The sequence below is a fragment of the Rutidosis leptorrhynchoides genome, chromosome 6 (assembly GCF_046630445.1).
Source record: "Rutidosis leptorrhynchoides isolate AG116_Rl617_1_P2 chromosome 6, CSIRO_AGI_Rlap_v1, whole genome shotgun sequence".
In the NCBI taxonomy this organism is placed as follows: domain Eukaryota; kingdom Viridiplantae; phylum Streptophyta; class Magnoliopsida; order Asterales; family Asteraceae; genus Rutidosis; species Rutidosis leptorrhynchoides.
Genome location: NC_092338.1, coordinates 303,745,890 through 303,760,448, shown reverse-complemented (window position 1 = coordinate 303,760,448; position 14,559 = coordinate 303,745,890). Strand labels below are relative to the sequence as shown.

Below are 14,559 nucleotides of genomic sequence, written 5' to 3'. Positions count from 1 at the left end.
CATTGTAAACAATCTGTAATGGTTGTGTTTGTGTAATTTAAATAAAATGAACCAATATATATATATATATATATATATATATATATATATATATATATATATATATATATATATATATACATACACACACACACACAGACCTGTACATTCACGAAGAACATGAACAACCCAATTTCCATTTTCGAATTTAAGTCAGTTTTAGACAAAACCTACAACACGAAATATGTTTCAAAATACTCCAACAAACTTTCTGTATCCTCAATTTGACCTAACACATCCAATTGAAATCAAATTTCGCGATGAACAATGTTGTTGACTTTTTGACAATTAACTTTGACTCATAAATTGAAACTTGTTAGAAAGAATTGAGCCTTGAAACTTTGTAGAAAGTTTGAATGGGAGATTTCTAACCTAGCTATAATAAAGGATTTTAAAATTTAACTCAATTTTGATGTAATTGATTTTGAGATGTACGTACAGAGTGTTTAATGGGTGTTCTTCAATATTTGATAAAATTTTGACAATTTAGACTCTGTAAATGATAATTGTAGTTGTTAAAGGATAATGTGGGTTTGTTTTCATATCACACACACTGTATTGCATCATTTAATCAACCTAGTTGGTCGACAGGAATCGTTTAGCAAGGACATAAATATAATAAAAGAAAAATAAAAGTGAAAGAGATGTGAAACTGATTTTGGATCGTTCTCTGATTAAAGTAGTGATTGGTACAGAATGGAAATCATAAAGCAAGAATTACTACAGCATATGATAACGATGGGAAACAGAATACACTTGTACTGTATTTAAATATGTATATAATGTATCTATATCCTGATATACCAGTAATCTATATATATTTACGTATGTATTTGTATATATATGCATATATATCAGTAATCTATATGTATCTGTAAATCTGTATATCTATTTGTATATATAATAGTATGTTTACGTATGTATTTGCATCTGATTACAATTTATATTAATATTATATATGTATTTTTATATTACTACTAATAATAATTATATAAATAATAATAATAGAATTAATAATACCGTTAATAATAATATCATATTATAAAGTGTGATAGAAAATATTGATATGATAATATTATTAATAAAGATAATGGAAATTTAATAAAAAGATAAGTTTGATAATCATTAATATTAATGATAATCTTAATAAAAATGATAATAATCATATTATTAATGATATTAATAATAATGTTAATTATAATAATATTAATAGTTCTTAATGATAATAATAATAACAATATTAATATTAATCATTATAATTTACTACTAGTTATAATAATATTAATATTATTAGTGACAATAATAATATTAATAATAATATTATATATCAAATTTCATTTATATACAATAATATTATTAATACTAATTTTAATATTATTAATGTAAGTAATACTAGTATAGTAATTATATTTTATGTAATTTTAATATGTTTATATTAAGTATTATTAACTATGTAATACATAACAACTATCTACTATATATATAAGTGTCTAAACCGTGCTGAGGACATCCTCTCAACAATTTTCCGAATCTTGTCCACGCCTCATATAATGTTTCATTTGGCTTTTGCGCGAACGTAACAATTTCTTCTTGAAGTCTCACGGCTTTAGATGCCGGAAAGAATCTTTTAAGAAATTTCTCAACTAAAACATCCCATGTATCAATCGCCCCTTCAGGTAACGATTCTAACCAATCTTTGGCTTCTCCCTTTAAAGTCCAGGGAAACAATATGAGATAGATATGTTCATCCTCAACTTCTCTGATTTTAAATAGAGTACAGATCCTATTAAAGGTTCGAAGATGTTCATTTGGATCTTCTTTTGGCGTACCACTATATTGGCATTGATTAGTTACCATGTGTAGGATTTGTCCTTTGATTTCATAATCTGGCGCATTAAAATCTGGCTTAATAATGGCGTGACCTTGGCCAGTGCGTGTGGCTCTCGTTCGGTCTTCCATACTTAGAGGTTCTATTACTTCCATAATTGAATTTGTTGAATTCGAATCACTAGAGGATTCTGATTTAACGGTTTGTGATTCAGGAGGAATGATTAGTGGTTCAAGATCTTGGAATTGTCTTTGAATATCCTCCGAGTTCTCGATTGTGAAGTCGGGTTCAAAAAATGAATTATCGGAATTTTGAATTAGAGTACTTGTTCGGCTAGATGATGATTCTAAAGAAAAATAAATGGCGATAATATTGGCTAGATGTCTTGATCGAGTTACAGGTGGTGAACGTATGAAAGGTGGTGAACGTTTTGCTCGGTGCATTCACCGAATATCCTATTAGTTATAAATATAAAAATTATTAAAGTTATCAAATTAATAGACTTTTCTGATTTTGCCCACGTTTCGAATAGCCAATAGATGCAGCAGGTAGCCATGACCCTTTAAATAGGAAGCCCACAACTCGCCACTAATAAATCCAACTATTACTACGAACCAGAAAATTTGGATGTCTATCAATTTAATCGCTTAAAATAATTTTTCGTCGAAATTTAAAGAAAATAAAGAAAATTCTATGTCCTAAAAACTAGAGCGTAGAAATGAGAAAGAAAACGTGCGTGTAGAAAAATGTCGAAAAATAAAAAGTCGAAAAATAATAATAAGAAAGTAAAGCGTCGAAACTTAAAAATCTAAAAACTAAAAATTAAAACTTACGTCTAAAGGTATTAAAGCTTAAAGGAATTCTAAATCCAAAACGGCAATTACTTAAAAGGCACTAAAATCTATTAAATACTAAAGCGATAAGCGACGTCGTAAAATTCTAAAGCTTCTAAATCTTAATCTAAAGAAAAAGCACATAAGGGATTTTACGGCAAAGTCTAAAAATCTAGAAATATAAAAATAACTACGGCAAAAACTAAGTTTGCAATTAATTACGAACGATAAATATACAAATTACGAATTAAACGATTAAAAAGTACAAATTATAACTAAAATGATAAAAATATAAATTTTATAAAAATATTATTTTTATATTATATTTTAAAAAAATATAATCTATATATGTAAATAATAAATACAAAAACTTAAAATAAAAATTTAAAAACTAAAACTAAATATTATTACTAAATATAAACCCTAAATGATTTAAATAATAATAATAAAAATTAACCTACTGCCGTAATTAATGCAAGGCTAAGGTTTGTGGCCTGTCAGCTTCTGTCATGCGATCGCATGAATAAGAAGTTATATGGTCATGCGGTCGCATGGCCTGTAAGTCCAGAAAAGTTTTGGGCTTCGTAAACTGATTCGACCCGTTTTAAATTTTAATAATTAATTTTTTTATTTTGATTTTTAAATTATAGAAAATATTTATATAAAGTTTATATAAAATATAATAAACTTATATTTTAAAATCTTTAAAATAAAAGTATTTTTTTAATTTTATAAATAAAGTTCTTAAAACTATATATATATAAATATCTTTTATTCTTTTTTTTTATATTTTTATATTTTTTTAACACTTAAAACAAAATGTTTTTACGAAATAAGAAATAATATATTTTTAAAAAAATATGGTTTTAATATAGCGTTTTTCACCGAGTCCCCGGCAGCGGCGCCAAAAACTTGATGTGTGCAGCGGTGGTGTACGAAATACTTTATTATTTTACTACGAAATACGACGAAATATTATACGTTTACACAAGTTTTATTTATTTATATAGAATGGGATATACCTAAACCTTGCTACAACACTATAGGCAGTGTACCTAGTCGTAGAGTAGTGTAGTTTTTAGTAAGTCCGGTTCGTTCCACAGGGAGCTAGTGATTACGTACTATATTTTTAACAACTATATTTATATAATATATATATAATTATATATAGGTAGTAATATTATAAAAGGGGGGTTTTACCGTTTAATGACCGGTTTGTCGATTTTATATTTTAAGCGTAAAGATAAATGACAATAATTAAAGTGCGTAAAATAAATGACAAAATTAAAATGACAATAAATAACATGACAGTAAATAAAAGTACGATGAGAAATAAAACAAAACAATTATGCATATTTAAACTTCCGTAACCATGATGTTTGACATTTTGATTTTAATTTATTACTCTGGGTTAATTGTCCTTTGTCCTGGATTATTTGAAACCTATCTGGTTTTTATCCATAATAGTTCATCGGTTATAATTATAAAATGCTCGTCAAATTAACCTTATTCCCGAAGTCAAATATTCCAACTAATTGGGGATTTGAACTGTAACAAGGTTTTAATACTTTGTTTAATGATTAAACTAGGTTATCGACTGCGTGTAATCCAAGGTTTTAATACTTTGTTAACAATTACACCAATTACCCTTGTATGTAATCCACCACTGTTATAATGAGTCCATGATACATTAATTTATTCACTTGGCCATAATGAATAATAAATTACCCAATCCAATTGATTAAATTAAATGATTTGTAAAAGATGTCGTATAAACATCACTATATAGGACATGCATAATCATTTAATAATTATTAGATTAACTAATTTAAAGATAGGTTCGACAGATTCCAATGAGTTGTCATTTAATTATACAATACCCCCCCATCTATTAATAGTCCATAGTCTAATGTTCACAAGTGTCGGTCTTTTGTCCAAACCCAAATTATGGTACAAAATCCAATAACCCCATCTTAATATTTAGTCCAACATCACAATTACTTCGGCTCAAATAAGCATAATAATAACTTAGTTACGAGACATTAATTTAAAAAGGAAGAACATAGCTTACAGTGGTGATTAATCGCGTAGCGTTACACGGACAGAGTTTCGACTTACAAAACCTTAAAACATTTCTTACAATATCCCAATTATTATTAAACTTAATTTAAACTTAATATTATAAATATAAATATATATTACATTGATCAGAGGAAGGAAAAGAAAAAGATGTGTAAATAATTCGGCACAAAACATGGCTATTTATAGGACTTGGCCAGGAATTTGGGCTCATGCGATCGCATGGCTTTGATGCCCTATTCCCATGCGATCGCATGGACAGGCTGTCAAGGTTCAATCATCAATTTAAAACGTGGGCTGTTCGATTTATTTAATATATAATATAATATATATATAATTTTATATAATTATATATATTATATTATATTCTTGTGCATAGTTAACTTGTAATTTTAGCTTCGTTGAGTCGTACGTTGATGCTCAGTTTATGCCTCAGTTCCGGATTTTCGAACGTCCTTTCGTACGCTTTAATATCTTGTACTTTATGTTTCGCAATTTGTAATTTGCACAAAAAATTATTTTCCTTAACTCCCAAAATCCGCGCAAGTCTTTTAACTCACTTTTTAGGACGCTTTTGAGTGCACTATGGCTTTAAGGACCCTTTTCCAGTTTTAGTGGCACTTTTTCTTCAATTATTTAATCTTCGTGCTTCGTCTTCGCATTTATTTATTTAAACGATTACAACTTAAAAATAGAACAATTACAACTAAAAATATTACATATTGGAACGATATTGCGCCTAAATATATGTTCATTTGGAGCACTATCAGGTTTGTATGTGTAAACTAAGCGATCGCATGGTAACACTTGCCAGCTCATATGCACGATTAAAAGGGCTGCCGACACTTTTTATTTATTTATATAATATATATTTATATTTATATAATTTATTATATATTATATTTATGTACATAGTTAATTTGTAATTTTTGTTCTGAAGTCTCGTACGTTGTCACTCGACTAGTGTCTCGGTTTCGGTTTCTCGAGCGCATGTTCGTACGTTTAGAAAACTAACACTTTACGTTACGCGACATGTACTTTTAATAATAATTAGACTTTAATCAATGAAGAACAATCCAACTCAAAGTATAACTTATTCATTTGAGTGTTTTGGTCATTTGCTTCTATAAATCAATGTTTCGTTGTTTGTCAAAATGTATATTTTTAATTCAAACGTTTTATGACTACATTATTATTTTATCTCATTACATTGTAAGGTATATACATATATTCTTCTCTCAAAATATAAGTTTGAAATATTTATTTAAAAATATAATATTTAGTTTCTCAAAATTTTATATCTCAAAGTTCATTTAAAATCGTTTCAAAATTACTATTTAGTGATACTTTTATCTTTGTGAAACAATAAAAATATATATTTAAATTTATAATACAAAGCTCTTATTAAGTTCTTCCAATTTTTATATATGTAAATAAATTTCCTTATAAAACATTCTAATAATAAAAATTTTATACTGAAAACGTTTTGGTACTAAGTCAGATAAATATGACACTTTTGTTTTCAAAAACATTACATATTTTAAGAATCATTTTGTTAAAAGGTTAAAATAATGGAAGTCATTATATCATCAAATGTTTTCTAAAAGTAAAATCGTATATAATTCATAACAGGTGTTCAAGTTTTTAAATTACTGTTTGTTGGTGAAGTGTGATAAAGTTCAAAGATTAGATAAGCGTGTAAAACGTCAATTTACTTAACCCATCGATATTAATTTTTCTAAGTTATCTATATTCCCCAATAATATAAAAGTTAAATAATTTATCTTATCAAAAGTCATGAGGTAAATTATTATAAGGCATGTATTGCAAATCAACAGGAATTTCCACCAATCTGTCTAGCTCTCGCTACTTGACACTTTGTCCTTACTCGAAGATCACTTTACCATTTTTCGAATATTGTTAAAAATAAAAGGTTTCCTAAGTCAGAGTAGACCTCTCAACAGAGACTCGTAATCATATCACAATGTGTCAGATAACTCAATCATTTGATATTATCTTATAATATCACCGATAAATATATTGAACAAATATGTTCATGTAAAGTATTATACATTTAAATACTTTGTTAACATTTCAGGTTATAATATATATATATATATATATATATATATATATATATATATATATATATATATATATATATATATATATATATATATATATATATATATATATATATATATATATATAATCATATCCATTTAATTAACGGTTCGTAAATCGTCAGAATTTGGTCGAGGTTAAATGAATGTATGAACACAGTTTAAAATTCTTGAGATTCAACTTAACAACTTTGCTTATCGTGTCGGAATAATGTAAAGATAAAGTTTAAATTTGGTCGGAAATTTCCGGGTTGTCACAGTACCTACCCGTTAGAGAAATTTCGTCCCCGAAATTTGATCGAGGTCGTCATAACTAACAGTAAGAATGTTATTATGACGAATGTAAGCTGATACATATAATTTTATCATGATTAAGAAATACAGATAAAATAATTCAATTTCTCGAAGCGTATGAGTGAATCGTAAAAGAGTGAAATGAGAAAATAGAGCTTTGCCTTATCTTTTAACGTCATCACGGTTGATCTCCGAATTAAAGAAAATCTTTGTAATCTATATAGGATTTGATTCTTCGGCGATTAAGGAAATTACGATCCTCTTCGATGTAATGCGATAATCCATCTCGATTTCTCTGTCGGATATTTCACTATAAATCCACCTTATTCGTTTCGTTGCAATTCACACCTTCTATTCTTTCTCCATCAACTCGTATTTTAAAGTATTCGTCAATATGCTTTATCCAGTTCTGATTCTTGATATACTCCTAACTTTCCTATCTATCATTCTTCTTTTTCATCTGCCGCCGGAGGAATCTATTCACTTTTACTATACTCTTGGCTTTATAGTGTTTTTAGTTCTTCCGTGTCTTTACGTTGCAATACTTGTTGATATACACGATTTGTAATTTATGTGTTGTCATCGGGCTTTATATCTTTCCTTATTTTTTTTCGGAGTCCCTGCTCTTGTCTTTCTATAATCATTGACATCCACAGTTAATGCTCTCTCTTATTTGCTACGATTTATACTCTCATTTTTATTTCAGAGTTTTATTCTTTTGTTTTCTTTTCCCGACTTTAAATCAAACGAATAATGGTCCAGAATTCGTAGGTATGAATTTCGAAATGAACATAATTAATGTTCTAAGAAGGAAGTTGTAATGGCACAATCTTGATTTGTCAAATTACCAGAATACCTCAGAAAAGACCGAATCATCAAGAAAATATTTTCTTGATATGTTTAGAGGTTAAGTAGAATACAAGAGTTGTGTAACATGGCACATGATGACGTTATGATCTGTGAATCATCATGTTCCATTTAGAAACTCAGCATGACTTACTGCAATATAATCATGTTGATCAAGTGTCATTATATTATATTAACTCATGCTTCAGTTCCCAACACTACTTCAAAACATTCATATTTCAAACTCGAAGGTTTCAGAATTTAGAAACTAAAATAATTTCTTTTATGACATTACACAGATAGCGCGAAGAGGTAAATGATTTTGGATAACAATCAGTATGAAGATATCTTCAGGAACATCGAAGATATTTATAATGAAAGATATGATGATATCTTAGAATTTCTAATATCAGAGGATGATGAAGAATATTGTCCGCAAAAGTTGAGAGTAAGGGGCAAGGTATTCGCTAAAGACTTCAGCAGACACGGAATCATTTGGATTCTTTGAAGGCAGGTTTAGTCTTTGTAATTTGTCCAAAGCCTCCTTCTTAGTTTGCTCAAACCGTTTTCCAGTCCCAAACCTTCTCTTTTTCTGAGCTTTACCAATACACTATTCTTTATCATCAAACTTTTAACCGTTAAGGTCGTTTACAGTTTTTGCTGCTTCATCAGTATTTTTTCAAAATTTTGAGAACTAGTCCGCAGTTTAGGACGTTTTTTAGAAACTTCACATTCGCAGTATATAAGTCTAGGAGATTGACGTTATATGTATATATATAACTGTTGGCGTAAAATTGCTGCGAAATTTAAAATACTGATTGCTAATTCCCAGTAGTTGGTATGACAATTATTGTTACAAGTTGTAGATGAGTACCTGATAGAGTTTCAATGAATAAGTATCGTGATTTTTCGAAGAGGCTTAAAGATCAATGAAGTTGTTGATAAGTTTAATGCTATTGTGGCGAGATATGAAAGGTTCCCCGGTAACAATGACGAAGGGTAATCGTTATAATAAGGCTTATTCGAATGAACAATTGAAGGTGATTTGCTGGAGCTGTGACAAAATTGTCTATTTTAAAAAGAGATTGAAAAGTTATTTTAGCTAATAAATGCCAAAGGGTCTGACACGGACACGTGTTAAACTATGACTTTGGTTTTGAGGGTTTTTCAAGTACATAACTGTGGGTAATATGTGGTTGGATCATCATCTCGATTGTTCATTATTTGAAGTGTCTTCAGAAATTTCAAAGGGTTTGAACACAGATTGTAATCGTTAATATACATATGATGTTCTAGCACAGTTTTGAAGTCAAAGTATTGCTTTGAAAGATGTAAGGATCTAAGAGTGGTGATTTTGGTTATATTTCGAGTTGAATTCTGAGATTTCAAAATCAGAATATGTAATTTGATTTTGAATGAGTATGGTTGTTTTGATTTCTATAAAAGAATGTATATTGTTGTGAAAATAGGGAGTAAAATGGATGATTTTCCGAATCAGATTAGAAGAATGTAACATATTAATTGTGAATTTATATATATCTCTCGGGTATTACCTACCCGTTAAAAAAGTGTTCACAATTAATATTTTGTACAAAAGAATTTTATTACAGTCTTTATGAAAATATATATGTGTATATTTTCTTCAGATGTAACACAGATTTTAATGAGTTAATACTAAATTAAACTCATTCGATTTACGATTGAAACCAGAATTGAATAATCCCTAAAGGCTTTAGAAATTACATAACTTTTATGGAGTATTTCTTCAATATAATTGAATTATGAATCAATACTTCGTTATTTGTTGATGAATGATGTTGGTGTTTGTGGAATTCTTATGAACTTTGCAAGGTACGAATGATGTTGTCTAGAAAGTTCCGAGTACAGTGAAAATGAAAGTGTAATATCAAACATGTATTTAAATAGTACACCTGGTTTATTATGACATGAAATTTATTGAATTGAGATAGAGATTGTAGTTAACGGTGTTTAAATTGCTGACAAAGGATGTACATCATAGCATATTAGTAATATGAATTAATCGAGTAGTTAAGATTCACACATAATAGCTTAGTACGAAAAAATTTATTATGGTTTAAAAATTTATATATATAAGATATACATATAAATCCTTCAGTGGAAATGAGTTAATACTTCATAACTCGTTATTTCGATATACCTATTGGTGATTGTGTTGTTAATATCATTAGTGGTTATGTAATTGATGGAGCTTATAGTGTTACAGATGTTGCTGGTGTTGGTAATACTGACGGTGATGCTGGTGGTACTGTTGATGCTGCTGGTAAACAAGTCTAGCTTGTAATTCATGCACTATCCTTGTTAGGGTTTCTATTCTTCCCTGTATCACTTCTATCCATCCATTCATATTGGTTTACGGCTATGACTTGAATAAAAAATCTCTAAAACTTTAGAGATTACATAATCACCGTAGAATATTTCTCTGATGAAGTTATGAATCAATACTTCATCGTTGGTTGTTGTTGGTACTCCTTGGTATCTATGGTACGTGTGACGTTGATGCTCGTGGGATGGATTATGAAGTTGAGGTTTGCGATGCGGTTGTTGGTGGTGGTAATGGTACTGTTGGTGTTGTTGATGGTGCCGGTGCTGCTGTTGGTGCTTGTATCCTTTGAACCATATTCTCCAAAGCCACTACCCGAGCGTAAAGCTCGTTGACTTCTTCTATTACACCGGGATGATTGGCGGTTCGGATGAGCGGGTGAATAAGATCTAGAATTTGAGATAATATATAATCGTGACGAGAAACTCTGGAAATGAGAGAGAAAATGGTGTCTCGAACAGGTTTGCCGGTAAGTGCTTCAGGTTCTTCACCAAGAGGGCAATGTGTTGGATGGAAAGGATCGCCTTCTTCTTGTCTCTAATGATTAAGGAGGCTACGGACCCATCCCCAATTCATCCAAAATAGATGATGGCTGATTGGTTGATCCATTCCTGTCACACTGCTTTCGGAGCTTGAGTGGGATTCCATTTCGGAATCCGAGGGACTTGAACTAATGACGAATTCCATTTTGTACGATTGAATAAAGGATTTTTCGATATGAAATGATTTTCCGGCTATCGGGTGGTATTCTAATTACATAGAATATCTATATATATAGAGTAAAAGATTTCGTAGATTACGGAGGAATTTACGGAATATGTCAGGCAAAGTTTACAGTAACAGATATACTAATATATGAATGAGCAGATACGCTAAGATATGAATTTTGTCTATACACTATTCATGCAATCAATGCAATAAGATGTGTCTAGACTAAGAATGATAAGCAGATAATTTTCGACAAAAATGATAAGCAAAACTTTTGATATGCAGACACGGTCGAAGTCCAGACTCACTAATGCATCCTAACGACTTATCAGTTAGACACACTAATGCAGACCTGGTTCGCTAAGACCACCGCTCTGATACCAACTGAAAGGACCCGTTCATATACATTATAAACGATTCACAATAGTTGATTACATCGCGAGGTATTTGACCTCTAAATGATACATTTTACAAACATTGCATTCATTTTTAAAAGACAAACTTTCATTTCATCGAAATTTAACAGGAATGCATACCATTTCACATTATATCAAACTATCAATGACTTAATAATATACTTGTAGAACTCAACAACTCGAATGCAACGTCTTTTAAAATATGCCATGAATGACTCCAAGTAATATCTTTAAAATGAGCAAATGCACAGCGGAAGATTTCTTTAATACCAGAGAATAAACATGCTTAAAAGTGTCAACCAAAAGGTTGATGAGTTCATTAGTTTATCGTAATCATTCATTTCCATTTCTCATAAATAAACATCCCATACATAGGGATAAAAATCATTCATATGGATTGAACAACTGATAATCGACATTCACAAGATGCATATAAAATATCCCCACCATTTCGGGACATCCTTCGGACATGATATATATTTCGAAGTACTAAAGCATCCGCAACCATGGATGGGGCTTGTTGGGCCCGATAAATCTATCTTTAGAATTCACGTCAATTAGGGGCTCGGTTCCCTAATTCTTAGATTACCAGGCTAAAAGGGGCATATTCGGCTTCGATCCATTCAACCATATAATGTAGTTTTAATTACTTGTGTCTATTTCGTCAAATATTTATAAAAGCGCATGTATTCTTAGTCCCAAAAATATATATTGCAAAAGCATTTAAAAAGGGAGTAATGAAACTCACAATACTGTATTTCGTAGTAAAAATACATATGACGGCATTGAACAAGTGCAAGGTTGGCCTCGGATTCACGAACCTATATTAATTATATATATTTATATGTTGATCATTATTTGTCTAACAATTAAGGTCAAGTCATAGTGTACCACAATCCTAATGCTCGAGACTAATATGTAAAAGTCAACAAAAGTCAACTTGACCAAAATGACTTCCAAAACCTAAACATGATTATAACTTAAATATAGTCGTTTTATATATTTAATATATTTAGAAGATTTTATTAGAGTAAATAATAAAAGTCATTTATTAATAAAAATTTATATTAAAATATATATATCTGATAAAAATATACTTTTATATATCTTAAGTAATAAAATTTATAAAGTTCATTTATTATCATAAAAATATAATGATAGGTATTGTTAATGTAATTATATTACATGTAGTAAAATATCTTTGTATTGTATATTTATAAAATAATATTGATATTAACAATAATAATTAAAAGTTGTATTATTTTATAATAATAATTATTATTATTCTACTAATAAAAATAACAGTATTTATATTTAATAAAAATAATATTAATTATGATAAAATGATAATTTTTATTAATAATAATATTAAAATGATAATGTTATTTTATAATAATAATGATTTTTCTATTAATAATGACCTTAGTAAAAATGATAGTTTTAATATTAATAAAACTTTTAATATTAATAATATTGATAAAAAAATAATGAAAATTGATATTTTTTATCTAAGTTAATAACTTACAATGTTTTTATTTTATCATGATACTTATACCCATTATTTCCCAATCGATTCGTTTAATAGCTTTTAGTACTCTTTTATATCACACTCATAATAATGATAGTAATCGCAATCATAATAATTAGATAATACTAATATTAGTTTTAAAGATAATGATACTAATAAGTATTATAATAATACTAGTAATTATAATAATAATGATGATAATATTAATAATAATTTTTGATGATAGTAACAATAATAATAATAATAATAATAATTACGATTTTTAAATAATGATACATATATTAATAATAATAATATTAATAATAATAATAATAATAATAATAATAATAATAATAATAATTATTATTATTATTATTATTATTATTATTATTATTATTATTAGATAATAATAATAATAATGGCGATGATAGTAATAATAATCATTTTAACAATAATACAAAAATTCAGTTGACTATAATTTCTAATCTGTTCATCGAAACCATTCGAGTTCTAAATGAAAAGTTCTTAATTTTTCGCTAGCTTTCCAACGACATGCATATCATATACCCTATCTCAGTAGCATATGTATCTAATTCAGGATTCAACATAAATTTTCTAGCGACCATATTAAACGTACAAGCATGCATAATCTTAAATACTCGAGCACTAGTCAGGGATACACTAATAATATATAAAAGTTAAGTTATGAGTGCTCACGTATCAATATTGTGATTCAATATTGCAGGAAAGTACGTAGACGCGACGGAGATGATAAACACTAGGTTGACCTCAAGAGCATATCCTCGAACCATACCCATAACCTCCATAGTTATAACCCATAATCTCCTTAGCTCTATCCCGCTCATAAAATCCGTTTTTGAAATAACCCGCCCATGACTCCGTCGTAGTATTTTAGGTATGAACTAATAATAATATTACTAATAATAATAATAATAATAATAATAATAATAATAATAATAATAATAATAATAATAATAATAATAATAATAATAATTAATATTAATAATATTGAAAATAATAATAATAATTATAATTTATATATAGAGAGAGTAGTACGAGAGATAGATTGATAGATAGTTCAGCTCGCAGGACCAGAACCGAATGAATTTATAGAAGTGTCATTCATTTTCACCCCATGCGATCGCATGGGGTTTGTATGTGTAAACCATGCTATCGCATGGCAATACTTGCTAGGTCATATGTTTAATGACCCGTCCTAATCCATCTGAACGAAGTCCATATCAATTATAAACGATTCACAATAGTTGATTTCATTGCGAGGTACTTGACCTCTATATGATACATTATACAAACATTGCATTCGTTTTTAAAAGACAAACTTTCATCACATCGAAAGTTGACGACATGCATACCATTTCGTAATATATCCAACTATAAATGACTTGATAATAATCTTGATGAACTCAATGACCCGAATGCAACGTCTTTTGAAATATGTCATGAACGACTCCAAGTAATATCCCTAAAATGAGCAAATGCACA

General features: G+C 28.6%; 1 non-coding gene across 1 annotated transcript; it reads left to right on the top strand.

The window, feature by feature from the left end:
- Positions 1 to 1,531: 1,531 nt before the first annotated feature.
- Positions 1,532 to 1,638, top strand: LOC139856331 (small nucleolar RNA R71). The gene has a single exon (XR_011761819.1). It is a non-coding gene; the product is annotated as a small nucleolar RNA R71 (small nucleolar RNA).
- The last annotated feature ends 12,921 nt before the right edge of the window (positions 1,639 to 14,559 follow it).